Below are 15,165 nucleotides of genomic sequence, written 5' to 3'. Positions count from 1 at the left end.
GGTGAGGTAGTTGCACGTGATTGGTGCGCACCTCATAACCCAAGTCAGACTACTCTCCCGCCCGCTCTTTTATTACGTTTTCTCATCTAATTTTTTTCCTGTCTTTGCAACTATCAGTGGTGGTGTTTTCTGCGGTAATATTATTTTGCTGGGACTCTGCGAGGCGTGAAATGAGGCTTCACTGTGGGCAAACTCTGACACTTACAGCAAACAAGGCACTTAGTTGTGTATATATGAAAGCCAGTATTTTTCAGAAAAGGTGGTAAACTTCTTTGTAGAATAGATAATTAGAGTGACTATAACCTATTCGTTCACCCTTTGTTATGACTGGTTTGTTAGCAGGCTGTAGGGAGGTTGTCTGTGCGTAGGTTCCTGGCCGGTGTCTCACTGGGAAATCACCTGATAAGACTGGTGTTACTAATTCACCATAAATTACACAACTGTTAATTCACACATCAGGGTTGTTAGGTCTAATTTTAAAAAACAGCCAAAGTCAGCTACAAAACCAGCCCACAACTAGCCAAGAGACACTTCAAAAGTATCCCAAAAATAGAACAATAGGCTCATTGAAAAAGTAAAAACAAAACAAAAAAAATGACTTTTCCAGGAAGCAAAATGGGACAGATTCGCCCATTGCGAATATTTCAGTAAATATTGGTAAAACAGGATAATCTCTATACATTATGGTGGCCAGGAGATTTTTGACCCAAAATTGAGGAAAGTCATCAGAAAACGCAAGAATGCTTAAGGGTGATGGGAGACTAAGGTACAGATCACAAAATGTGGTAACACCCGACTTCTACACAAGTCAGTCCCATTGCATGCTGGTATTGTAGCCTTTACATTTAACTTACATTAAACTTGGCCATTGGCAAATTGTTAAACAAAAACTTCATTACCCAACATGCATTGGGAGATGCAGGCTTGGTACATTAGGACAAGAAAAAATGTTGGCTGATTTCCAAAGTATAAACCAGCCAAAGGCCCCAAAAGTAGCCCAAATCCATACCTTGGCTAGTTTGTACTTTCAAAACCTGCCTGGGCTATAAATGAGTAGCCTAATTTGGCTGGAAAACTGCCAAACTGGCAACCCTGCAATTCATGTACATTTCCAGACTCCCTGCCCAGTTTCATTTTGAGATCATATATTTTTTGCATAAAATTTCTGAGAGGGCATTTCCAAGCACGTTTGCCATTTCCATTCATTGATTTTTTCCTTTTCATTTCCAATATATTAGTCATTTTATACAATTAAACACTTCTAAGGGCTCTTACTGCCGAGTGTTTTTACCTGCGCTCCCCTGCGTTCTGTTTTTCTGCGTTCAGCCGCAGGGGAGCGCAGGAATAGACGCATTACATTTTTTACAATGGGGCTGTACTCACACAGGCGCGTGTAGGCGCCGAACGCAGGTTGAGACGCAACATGCTGCATTTTTCCTGCGTTTGGCGCCTACACGCGCCTGTGTGAGTACAGCTCCATTGTAAAAAATGTAATGCATCTATTCCTGCGGCTGAACGCAGAAAAACGGAACGCAGGGGAGCGCAGGTAAAAACGCTTGGCAGTAAGAGCCCTAATACTTTATTGGGGAATTTGGTAACAACAGCACCACCTGCTAATCATTATGTTCTACTGGCGGAAAAAAACATTAGCTGAGTAAAGAAAGGTGTTGTGATGTTGCTCTGCTTGGAAAATGAAGTTTTAAGAGTCATTTGATGTTTCTGTAGTCTGTATTAAACAGAGCGACAGCACAGACATTGCAGCCCCTGTCCCATTTCATAGGTGAATCTTGCTGAAGGCGTGGGGAGGCCACACTGAAGTATAAGAGGCTGCTTACATTCATCCCGCAGTCAGTTTCTGGCATCAGTTCCTGACATTTAAAAGGGATACCTACAGTGGCAAGTGAGAGAAGGCAGGAACTTCAATCCACAGATAGTCTTCAGCAAGCTTATTCTTACTGTGTCATTAACACATATACCTTTGATAACATTGACAGCTCTATAACTAGATATCTCACCAGAACGGCTGCTTCCCATGCCTTTTGGAACACAATTTTCTTTTTACCTCAGTGTAATGTGATAGCAGAGCATCTGTGCAGTCTGCCATCCAAACTTTGGTTAATGATTCTAGAGTTTGTTATAACTTTGATGAGGGCATTTAGGAGCTTAAAGTCCATTTATAAGAAAGAGACTAGCTCTTCCAGTGTTGGACTTGGTCTTCATGGGGCTAGCATGGGACTAGTGAGCCCACTGGGGCTGCAAGAGATTGATGCAAGAAATAACAAATGTGAGCTTACACCTCATGTCAATGACGGTACCTGACCTTTAGATACTGTTAGATACAATCTGTATCCCGTTTATGGTAAAACAGTTTATAGAAAAAAAACTAACTCTTTAGCAATGTATAAAGGAATATTTTTTCTGAAAATCCACCACATTTTTCTCTATCCTACATTTTAACTATTCCTTTCAGGATCGGACTGGGCCAGCGGGACACTGGGAAAAAACCCGGTGGGCCCTGCCTCTTTTGGGCCCGACGACCCAGAACCGCTCCCTGAACTCCTTCTCTCTGCACTCCTTCCATGAACCCGGTCGTGCTGACTCACAGAAGAGGTACACTCGTGCGTGCGCACGCAATCCAGGGAAGGGGAGTGCAGAGAGAAAATTTGCAGCTGGGGGCCCGGGGGTGATATGGGGCCCTGCTGTGCTGGCCCAGATCTGCTCCCTGAACTCCTCTCTCCCTGCACTTCCTCCCTGAACCCGGTCACGCTAATGCACAGAAAAGGTACCAATGTGCGTGAGCTCCGGGGAAGGGAGGGGGGAGTACAGAGAGAGAACTTTGCGGCTGGGGGACAACGCTGAGCCCTTTAGTTTAGGCATACTGTTTAAATATGCTTATTTCTCCTTTCTCAGGCTCTGACTTCATTGGCATCCACTGTATCACAGCTTGATAACATGTCTGATCCTGGCCCATGTTCCTTACCTTAAACACTCTGGAATCATAAACCTGAAAGTTGAGCCAAAGTAGGCTCAGGATGCAGCAAAGGTTCTGATACATGGTAAGTTCGCTAAAGACGCTCAATTGTAACATACATTCAAAGCACACACACACTATATATATATATATATATATATATATATATATACAGGGCTGCCATCAGAAATCACGGGGCCCCGCACAACAAAATTTTCTGGGGCCCCCCCTCGCCACCCCTCCCTCAGTATGAAGGCCACACAAGACACAGGCATTAAAACATGAAGTGCCCCCCTACAAGTTAAAAAAATAACTTTGGTGCCCAGACCCCTCCTACAAGTTTTGGTGGTCAGGTGGTGGTTAAAGAAAAAAAACATTGGTGGCCAGGGCCCCACACATAAAAAAAAAAAAAAACAATTAGCCAGGGCCCCCACGCATCTTTAAAAAATAAAAAACAATTAGCCAGGGCCCCCACACATTTTTTTTAAAAAAAACAATTAGCCAGGGCCCCCACACATCTTGAAAAAAAAATAGCAAAGGGCCCCTACGCATTTAAAAAAAAAACACAATTAGCCACGGCCCCCACACATTTTTTTTCCAAAAAAAACCCAATTAGCCAGGGCCCCCACACATCTTAAAAAAAAAAAATAGCAAAGGGCCCCCACACATTTAAAAAAAAACAATTATCCAGGGCCCCCACACATTTTTTAAAAAAAACTATTAGCCAGGGTCCCCACACATCTTAAAAAAATAAAAAAAATAGCAAAGGGCCCCCACACATTTAAAAAAAAAAATCAATTAGCCAGGGCCCCCACGCATCTTTAAAAAATAAAAAACAATTAGCCAGGGCCCCCACACATTTTTTTTTAAAAAAACAATTAGCCAGGGCCCCCACACATCTTGAAAAAAAAATAGCAAAGGGCCCCTACACATTTAAAAATAAAACACAATTAGCCACGGCCCCCACACATTTTTTTTCCAAAAAAAACCCAATTAGCCAGGGCCCCCACACATCTTAAAAAAAAAAAAATAGCAAAGGGCCCCCACACATTTAAAAAAAAACAATTATCCAGGGCCCCCACACATTTTTTAAAAAAAACTATTAGCCAGGGTCCCCACACATCTTAAAAAAATAAAAAAATAGCAAAGGGCCCCCACACATTTAAAAAAAAAATCAATTAGCCAGGGACCCCACACATCTTAAAAAAAAAAAACAATTAGCCAGGGCCCTCACACATTTTTTTTTTAAAAAAAAACTAATAGCCAGGGACCCCACACATCTTAAAAAAAAAAAAATAGCAAAGGGCCCCCACACATTTAAAAAAAAAAGCAATTAGCCAGGGCCCCCACACATCTTAAAAAAAAAAATAGCAAAGGGCCCCCACACATTTAAAAAAAAAAAACTATTAGCCAGGGCCCCCACACATCTTTAAAAAAAAAAAAAACAGCAAAGGGCCCCCACACACAAAAAACAATTGGTCAGGGCTCCCACAAGTTAAAAGAAAAAAAAAACTGCACGTACCTTAGCCAGGGAATTCAGATGCCGGTATCTTCAGTTTCTTGTGCTCTGATTCGCCAGTGAAATGTTAGTCCCGGTAAAGGCGCATGGTGATTGGATAAAGTTGAGGGGAGGTTCAAACTTCTCCCAACCAATCAGCATGTGGCTTTACCGGGACTTACATTTCACTGCCGAATCAGAACACAAGAAGAAGTCATTCGGAGCTTGGATGCAGGGGAACGGCTGTGCAAGTAAGTGCAGCACGGCCGGGCCCCCCTTAACTCCCCAAAACATCCGGGCCCGGGACAACAGTCCCCCCTGTCCCCCCCTGATGGCGGCCCTGTATATATATATATATATATATATATATATATATATATATATATATATATATATATATATATATATATATATATAGGTATGGGACCTGTTAACCTGAATGCTTAGGACCTGGGGTTTTCGGATAACGGATCTTTCTGTAATTTGGATCTTCATGCCTTACGTCTTCTAGAAAATCATGTAAATATTAAATAAACACTATAGGCTGGTTTTGCTTCCAATAAGGATTACTTATATCTTAGTTTGGATCAAGTACAATGAACTGTTTTATTATTACAGAGAAAATAATATTTTTTTTTAAATTGTAATTTGTTAGATTATAATGCAGTCTATGGGAGACGGAATTTCTGTAATTCAGAACACACACACACACACACAATGTATATTTATCTAAGATAGAACTCACGCTATGAAAACCTATAGTGATATATTTATCAATATAGATTAAAAAATTAATTCACTTTATATATGATAAACATTTACTCAATGATGTAATTTCCCCTGGGATCACTATGTAGATAATTATGTAATAACCGTAAAAAGGGCTTCAATATGACATTGTGAATGTTTTAAATTTCTTACAGTTTAGCTTATTTAATGTCTTGTACTTCACTAATCAGTCCACAAGATGTCTATACTGTGCTTTAAAAGTCAATTTTAAATTGTATTGTATTGGATTATATTTAATTATATAGCACTACAAGGCTTTCCCAGTGTTTTTAAAAGCATGAATATAAAGTGAAGTATAGTTAAAGGGGTGTATCACTCAAAACCTTTTTTTCTGTACAGTGCAGTGAAAGAAAATGTAATTCTAAGCAACATTTTAACATACATTAATTAAAGTGTTATTTGTAAATGTAATTCTTTAACAGCCAGGCAGATACTGATTTATATATAGTACTCTCCTCTCCTGGTTCCTAAAACAATGTTGTTTGCCTGTGTGGATATATTTGTGGACACAAATGGTATGTGAACAAACAATATTTACTCACCTGGAGTCCTACCTGGTAAACTAAAATAATATATATATATATATACGCACGCGCGCACGCACGCACAATAATAGTTTATATATCATTACTTTTCATCATCCTTATTATATCTTTAACAAGAAGTCTTCTAAGTCAATTGGTCTAACTGCTAATTTTCCAACTTCCAGCCCCACAAATACGTAGCAATTTAACTCCCTAAATAATTATCTTTGGAGTCTCAAACCCCCAACTGAGGAGAAGGACTTGAGAGTCCGGGCTGAAGAATTGGAGAGGAAGTTTAGTGCCCCTGTGGGTTGTGATGCAGGTTATTTTAAGGAAATTATTTACAATATCAGTATTGGTTTACCACTTTTTACTGTATTCTAATTCGTTTCGTAAAATGTGCATTTCTGTGACAGATACTGAAAGTTTTCAGGAGCAAGAGAAGTTAAGGAACTGTGTGCTAAACGCTCTGCGCAAGAATATATATTATTGGCAGCCACTGAGGTATTTAGGTATTAAGCCCAGCACACATACAGCATGCTCTACTCCATAAACTAACAAATGTCCATGCTCATGGAGATGTTTTATGCATGTTTGTATTATCAATAGTCTTCACATGTCTATATTCCCTATCTAAAACTTTTGAACACAATTTGTGTTACCTTCTTACCATCTTGCTTTTAAAAATGCTTCAAACAAGCAACATTTTTTAGGTTTAAGCAATTTTGGTTAGATTAAAGGCCAATAAAAAGGGGGGGTTGTGGGAGCACTCATATTGCTAAGTTAAAAATGTATAGAAGTGCTACCGACATATCCAAATTGGTCAGTGCACATTCCCTGGGCCCCTGTCTAAATAATTCACTAGATATGCAAATGCATGTGTTCACAAAGACAGGGTTTTTTTAGTTACAAAGTTGTGATCATAAAGTTGATAAACCACCATACCACGTCAAGGTAAACCCCACACAGTGGTCCCTAACTTGTTTACCTCTGGTCATAGTATAGAGGATCCTGTGCCTCTCTGCATAATAGCATTAGTTGAAGTAGAAGTCTGCTGAACCTTGGTTTCAGTCTGAGGGCTAAAAACCAAGATTAAAAGCCGCCATGAGCTAAGAAAAGCAAGTTGAAAGTTTTGTGTTGGTCCTCTCAGTCTCTATAAAAATCAATGGGTAGATGTTAAAGGGGTGGTTCGCCTTTAAGGTAACTTTTATTATGCTATAGAACAGCCAACTCTAAGCATCTTTTCAACTGGTTTTCATTATTTATTCTTTATAGTTTTATAGTTATTTGCCTTTTTCTTCTGACTCTTTGCAGCTTTCGAAAAAACAAATGCTTTGTAAGGCTACAAATGTATTGTTATTGTTACTTTTCGTTACTGATCCTTCTATTCAGACCCTCTCCTATTAATATTCCAGTCTCTTATTCAAATCAATGCACGGTTGCTAGGGTAATTTGGACCCTAGTTACCAGATTGCGTAAGATGCAAATTGAACCGCTGCTGAATAAAAAGCTAAATAACTCAAAAACCTTCAATAATAAAAAATGAAAACCAATTGCAAATTGTCTCAGAATATCACTCTCTACATAATAAAAGTTATCTCAAAGATGAGCATCCCTTTTAAATGAGAACTACACCTTAAAATAAATATAGATAGAAATGCCTTACTACACCAGCCTTACGTTTAGAATAGCTGTAAGAGTAATGATTCGTGCCTTCAAAGTGACACTCATATGCTCAGTGTGGTCTTGCAGTAGTTAAACTGCAGCTGTTTAGAAGCTAAGCTTAAAGGAACAGTAACATCAAAAAAAAAACACTACTATTAAAATATTTTCTACCATAAATGTCAACGTTTCAGGGTATAGTTTACTTGCTGACATGATTTACTTTTGAAAAATAGCATCATAATAGTAATTCAACAGACGCTTGTTATCATGCCAAACATAAAAGAATCACAAAATTAAAGTTATTTAGGTTCCCTGGCATTAATACTATTAGTTCCTGAACCTTTGTTTAAATGATCCCTCCTGTATCAACAAAACTAATTAAACTCACTGAATCGAGTCTATTAAAAGAAAGTCTTCATTAACTGTTTCCCCACTGATAATCAAGCTTGGCAACGATAGTTCAGTTCATTCCAATTAGTACCGGTGAGAACCAAAAGCTTAAGCTAGCCATACACGGACACTTTTTATCGCTACTCTCTCTCTTTCCCAATAATGGCCTGGTTTCATGGTTATAAACTATAGGCATAGATTAGGTAAACATCCTAAAAACTATAATTTTATAATAAAGGGTAATGTAATGCTAAAAGTTAAAGTTTTTTTTAAAACGTTTTTGGTAAGTGGCAAGTTTGCTCTCTGCCCTTGCTGGTGAAGAGACTCCAGAGCAATGCCCTGCCCATAGAAGGCATTACTTGCTGATTTTCCATTGTTATAAATAAACCTTAGTGAAGCTTATAGCAGGGCCACCTTAAAATATGGGGAGAATGTGTTTCTTGGTTGTGGCCCGAAAAATTGCACGTGGCACTGAAAGTGTACATTAGCCTGTTTGTGTGCCAGGAGCAGAAAGAAGAATTAGCCATGGGGGTTTATTGGGTGATAGAACAGAAATGAGCCCTAAATATTCAATGCCGCTCACTGTTGTTATGGCAACACAAATATTTTCATGTAACAAATGAATCTTACTAATTGAATAACAGCTTGAACAGCACAACTTGTGGACCAGAGGTCACAGCTTTATTAAACATTAAGCATATTAAGTCCCCTAAACTGTGGCCCGTTTGACATCACATGTAAAATCCACCAAGGAAGAGCCCAGGGTCCTTTTTGCCCTGCTTTCCCTGCTTTCTCTATTCTCAGCTTGCCCTATGGTGGTCTATTCCACAGGTTTTCGCACAACCCTGACTGTGTGATCACAGCCTGCTAGCCTGGGCATAGGACCCAACCCTCTGGGGCTTAATCTGACCTGAGCATCCACCAAGGACAAACCCAGAGCCCTTAGTCCTGCTCTCCCTGTTGCTCTTTTCTCAGTGCACCCCATGATGGTTCATGCTAGCCTGGGCATAGCCCCAATTCTCTGGCACTTTCTCTGTCGTGCCACGGGAGCATTCACCAAGAAAGAGCCCTATGTAGGGCTGGATTTACATAGCGGTCGCCCCTAGGCCCACTGCTATTCGTTGCCCCTATCCTCTTCCCTTTATTCATGCAAATTTTCATCATCAAGACCGATGCAATGGGGATTGGCGTACAGAAATTTTAAAAAAGATTATTGTATTTGCAGCACATCCCCAGTATTTTTGAACCAATGTGGGTGTGGTTGTGCAGCATGCCGCCCCCTAAAATCCTGCCACCCTAGGCCCAGGCCTTAGTGGCCTTTCCACAAATCCGGGCCTGGCCCTATGTCCTGCTCTCCCTGGTTGCTCATTTCTCACTGTGGACCAGTGGAAAATCTTTCTTGGAGGCTTAAAGTAATATGTCAATAGTCAAATGAAGTACCGGAGTAAATAATTACAATATGGAGGATAAGAGCAAGGGTTTAAAAATCAATCCAGACACAGGGCATGCTTTTCTTTTTTTTCCCGTAGCTCTCAACCCTCCTGCTTGGCACATTCATCCTTCAACAGACACATGGAGAACACACAAACTCCAAAGTATCAAACTCAGGAACCCAACAGAGAAATTGTGCAGTGTTTACTACTGAGCCACCATGCTGCCTCACTTCAAGATATTTGTAAAACAAACGTTTTTTTTAATCATATGGCCATAGATAAGCCTAGCAGCAGCCCTATCAACACAGATCTCATGTGTGGTTTAAAGGGGGCATGTTCAACACTGGCTTCCATTATCAGCCCTCCACTGTGTAGGCCAGAAAAATTCTGTCCCTCTGTACCACAGAAGTGCTTATATCACAGCAGCCAGAGGGTCATAATGTAAATTTAAATGTGGAAATGTTTTAAATGTGTTGATTATTTAGTAGCTGGAGTGACATCCAGGATAATTTTTTATGTGCTGATTTCATTTTGGGGTCTCTAAACCAGGTCATTCTATGCACAATGGGCATCAAACTATTCAGTGGACTACCAAATGTTGCTGGGACAATTTGTATGTCTTAACTTCATTACTTTGGTAATCCTATGCACAATGGGCATTGGACCCCTGGTATTCATATTTAGGATATTTTGTCTTGGTACCTAATGCCATGTGGGAGATGTGGTGCTAGAATATTGAAGCTTTGAGGCGATTTTCAGCTATTTCATCAAAACCGACAATTTCAGGAAAGTATTGCGACTCAGTACTAGTTTGAAGTAGAAAGACACGGTTACCCAGAAGTGGAAATACACAATCACTCAGGCACAATTAGAAAGCTCATTTCTCCTGAATAAAATCAGTACTCTCTACCCAGAATCTACTGCAGACTCTCACTTAATTTCTTTAAAACATTTCTTTATTTCATCAAATTAAAAGTTCATAAAGCGCTACATGTTCAGTGTCTACAAAACTGCCAACGCGTTTCGTAACCATATGGGTCACTTCTAGGGTTGCCACCTGGCCGGTATTTTACCGGCCTAGCCGGTAAAATACCTGCCAAGGCCGGGGGCCGGTATTACAAATTTACCGGCAATGTAGCTGCCGGTAAATTTGTAATACAATTAAAGAAGCCCTCGGCCTGCCCCCAATCCCCTGGAACTTACCTTTTCTTCACTTCTTCAAGCGTCCGCGGTGCGGCCCCACCCCTTTTGACGTCACGGCCCGTCCCTTTTGACGTCACGGCCCGCCCCTTTCTGTCCCCGCCCCCCAGCCGCCGGTAAAAAAATTTAAAAAAGGTGGCAACCCTAGTCACTTCCTCAGTGCATGAATGTGTCATATAAAACGGCCTAGCTTTATATAGTGAATAAAGTTACCGAGGAGTTTCATGACCATATAAAATATGTTTTTATACAGGTCATGGAACTCCGAGGTAACTTCTAATATCCTCATATTTTGCAACTGGGGGTACTTTATTTATTATAATACACAAGTTTCAGTCAGTCATGTGACAGAAATGACATCAGAACTCACCGTTTATAACTGATGACATCAGAACTCACTGTTTATAAGGATATAATTTACAGGATATTCATGGCTTTTGTGTATTATAGGGAGTTGTGTGTACATGCTCTTACACTTCTTAAAGCTATACACTCTCAATTAAAAAATTATTCATATACATAAAAACAACATGTATGTTCAATATTTATTTCATACCAATCTATACTATGGAGTAAATGATCTACTTTTCAATCAATTTCATTTCTCTAAAGTAAATTTTTATTATATATTATTTGTGTATTCATTCGCCATAATGCAACATATTTTCCTTTATCCACATATGTCGCAATAATTTGATTTTTAAATTACTTTTCTATTTATCAGATTAATTATCTATAAAGTATTTAATTTCCCAATCTTTATTTCTCCTGAAAAAAATCAATGTATAGTTTTCCTAGGTGAACTAAACCCCCGAAAGAAATGCCCCTAAAGTGAAAGAACAAAAAATGTTCTAAAAAATGCCTGGCACTGAGTGCAAATGAAATGGGAATTTCTGCTAGCTCTTAAAAGGTTAATAATTAAATGTTTGTAGTACCAGGAGTGAACCTCCAAATCCATACAATCTGAAAACAACTGAACTGAAAAAAAGTATTTGGAAGATGAAGATCAGAACAAGTGCAAATTCGGTGCCTCTCTCCTGATACCATCTCCATGGCAGCTGCAGCCTCACACTTGCAACTTTGTTTCATTTCATCCAGAGTCTGTGTCCCACACCCTGGTCACATGATGCTGGGAGAGAGAAGAGTCAGAAAATGGCAGTGTGGACTGAATCCACTTGTTTCTGTTTGGATGTGATTTTGGGAGCATACGGTGTGTGTGTTTGTGTGTGTCCGGACTGGCAATCTGTGGGTTCTGGCAAATGCCAGAGGGGCTACTATAAGGTCCCATAGAAATTCAGCATTTAGTGGGCTGGTGGGGCCTGTTTGGGCCTCTGTGTGGGCTGATTGGGCCTCTATGTACCTGAAATGCCAGGGCCTTTTTTAATTCTCAGTCCGGACCTGTTGTGTGAGTATTATTGTGCAGTAAGTGAGGGACATGGCTGACCATGACTATTGCGATGTGGGACCCCACCATATTCCTGTATGAGCTTCTATGTATTTCTTCCATTAGGAGAAGGTAAGTTTTATTCTCTGTATATCACTTCTTATAAAGTCTATTCTATTTTGGATCTCCCTACTGAATGGCAGCTGTGCCCACTGATTGGCAGTTCTGTCACTGTTAAACAGTCCTGCTTCTCCGTCTGTCTGTCTGCCCTTGTTTGGTCATTGTATCCTGTCACATGCCTGGGGGTATAAGGTATGAATTGGGCAGTGTGTTTATTCCACTTTGTGCCCTGGGGTTATTGGCTATGAGTTGGGCTGAGTATTCCAGCAGATTTTCTGGAAGTAATGTATTAGGTAATAGTCAGGGAATTGCACTTATTTTGCCATGGGCCCTGAAGTATTAGGTATTAATTTTAATTAGTTAGTACAGTGTGTTTATTCTGCCATGTGCCCTGGGGGTATAAACGGGTGCTGCTGCTGCCATGAGGTGAGTTGAAAAACTTGTCCTTTAACACTTTGCCTTCCAATCACATAACTGCTACATGCTTGCAAGCAAAGGCTCTAACTACCAAGAATGTAGTAGCTATATGTTCTTGCATAGTTAAAGGTTTCTTTTTTTATTGGTGGCTTACACCTGTATATGCAAACAGTTTTAACATTTTTTTATTTGTTATTTTTTCCCTTTTTTAGTTAACAGTTCCTTCTGTGAGAAGCTTTCTGCTCCTTAACTCCTTCCGATGAAGCAGCTTCTTTCCCAGGGTAAAGATGTGCGAGTCGTGTGTGAAAGCCAGTGGACCTGTGTGTGTGTCTGTGTGTGTATCTATGTCTGTGTGTAAAATTAATTGTTAGTGTTAATGTGTGTAAGGGCAACTGTGTTTAAGATCTGACACACCCTGTGTGTGAGTTATAGAGACTATAATGAACCTGTGTGTAGCTACATTCATTATTGAATCTTATAGGTACAGGTTGCCTGTGGGTTTTGTCTACAACCATTCTCCCAGTGCATTTGCCACAAAGCACATTAACCCCCTACAGATCCTTGCCCTGCTGCTCCATTGAATCGCCCAGCTATCCATGGCCTCATTTTATTCACTGTCCTCTATTACCCTTTCCCTTCTCATTCTGCTGAGTTACCCCTACACTCACCTCTCCATTGCTAATAACTCTCTGCCTCACTCTATATATTTGTAGAGATAGAAATATCAATAATATTCTAATATATATATTTGCACCTCACCCCCTCTCCTGTCCTGTATCCACCTTGTTGTTTATTTTTGGATGACTCTTTATCTTTTAACCCCTCTGCCACTCTGGGACATCCCTAGATTGAAACAGATTGTATAAACAGATTCTATACTAGTGACATTTTGTTGTGCACAACCTCATGAAAATAAGTAAATTCTTATTGAATTCTCATGAACTGAGTTGTCTAAGCTCACTAAAGACATCTTTTGCTACTGTTAAAGGAGTAGTTTACCGGCGACTGCGTGGAGGAAGCAAATGAGCATCCCAGGTTGAACAGCAGCGAGGAGGAACCGCTCGGGGAGGACTTTGCTAAAAATCAGATCTGCGGGAAGTGTCTTTCCTATGGAATCGTCTAGAGGATACACAGATGGGTCCCGAGGAGCGGAGGAGTAGAGTATGCTTTGTTGCAGTTAAAACCTACCTAATGCTATCACTGCGTATGCAATACGGGGACTGAATCTAGAGTTGTCCGGCTATAGAGATGCTTGCCCACACAAATATATTCCTTCAAAGTGGTTCCAATTACACACTCCAATTAAATTTTCGGAAGGGTTTTTTTACTTCGATAGCTGTGAAGATGTGGGATTATGTCCCTGAATCAGTTGTACAGGCTGATAAGAGTAATGTTTTTTTTTTTCCTTCCTCTGGATCACCTAGTAGTTAGGCAGGTTAAATTAGAGTTAAAAGGTTGAACTTAAAGGTCTTTTTTCAACCTAATTTACTATGTTACTACGTATGTCATCTTCTGGCAGCTTATATGATGATATATAACTTTCAGTCAGTCAGATAGGATGAGATGTATTGTAGGCTATAGGTTAGATATTCTTGGTGAAAGTTTATTTTTATATCTCGGTATCTTTGTCATCAGCTAAGGGGGCCCTTAGATCAGACTGGGTACTGCCAGATCTTAATGACAGGTCCCAATGCTCATATATGGACTAGAAAGAGTTCCATACATATTTGTATACATAAATTGAATAAAAATGTATGTAGTTGTACAGGCAGTATTATAATTTACAGTGCTTGACTAACACTGAATGCATCCGTGTTGTTTTATAAGTATTACCCTTTAATAAGAACTATGCTTTCTCATTTTCTGTTTAAGCTCCTTTTATATCAAGAGTTTACAGATGCTCGGTTTCTTCATGCAAAAGTGTCAGGACTTGCTGAAACTGGGATCCTGGAGCCAGTTCCGTGAGGAGACATTGCAGATGAGATAATTGTTTTTTTTGTACTCTTATTGGATGCAGTGTCATGGGGTCATTTTTCAACCTGCAAAACATCCATTTGGAATTAAAATTTGGTTGGTGGCATTACACACACAGTTTTGGCAAACAGTATAGTAACTAAGGCAGTTTCCATGCCTTGCGCATGTTCCCTATGGTGGTAGGTGGTTAGAGAATTCTCAGTAAACAGAGTATGAAGTCCAGATCTGTCTTTGGTCCTTAGCAATAAATCATTGGTCAGAGCTTGCAATCTGCACAGAAATGGTTTTTTAACTGACCTCTGGCACTATTCAGCCTCGTAGCTGAATTCTGTTAACCTCCATCTCTTTGTGTGCTTTGCTTGGGTCTGTTACAGATGCTCATTACCTTCTCATGCTGCCCCTATTCAGCATGCACGACTGTTTCACCCTCTGACATTCCTCTTCTGGCTGTCACGCTCAGACTCCACTGCCTTGGCTAAATCCAGCAGCAGATAAGAAACTTTTCAATTCTGAGTATGAGTGTCTGAAAAGTTTGAGTCATGCAGTGAGCCGTTTTAAATCACCTTTAAACTTTATCTAGAGAAGCACACAATGCAAGTCAGATTTACGGCAAGGATGGCTATATGTAACTGCATTTATTCCCCCTGACGTTCACACGCCACAAAGAAGGACTGGCAGGCCAGGTGCGGCCTGCAGGCTACAGTTGGACATCGTTGATTTATAAGATTGTTTAGACTATGGTATACTGAGTAGCGGGACTTTACATAAAGACAATAAATACTGTAATTGCTATAAATTAC

General features: G+C 39.9%; 1 long non-coding RNA gene across 1 annotated transcript; it reads left to right on the top strand.

The window, feature by feature from the left end:
• The first annotated feature begins 2,278 nt into the window (after positions 1–2,278).
• Positions 2,279–13,693, top strand: LOC121398245. The gene is made up of 3 exons (XR_005964202.1): positions 2,279–3,056; positions 12,604–12,672; positions 13,380–13,693. It is a non-coding gene; the product is annotated as an uncharacterized LOC121398245 (long non-coding RNA).
• Positions 13,694–15,165: the final 1,472 nt, after the last annotated feature.

Source organism: Xenopus laevis, chromosome 1S, assembly GCF_017654675.1.
Source record: "Xenopus laevis strain J_2021 chromosome 1S, Xenopus_laevis_v10.1, whole genome shotgun sequence".
NCBI lineage: Eukaryota > Metazoa > Chordata > Amphibia > Anura > Pipidae > Xenopus > Xenopus laevis.
This window is presented reverse-complemented; position numbering and strand designations above follow the sequence as displayed.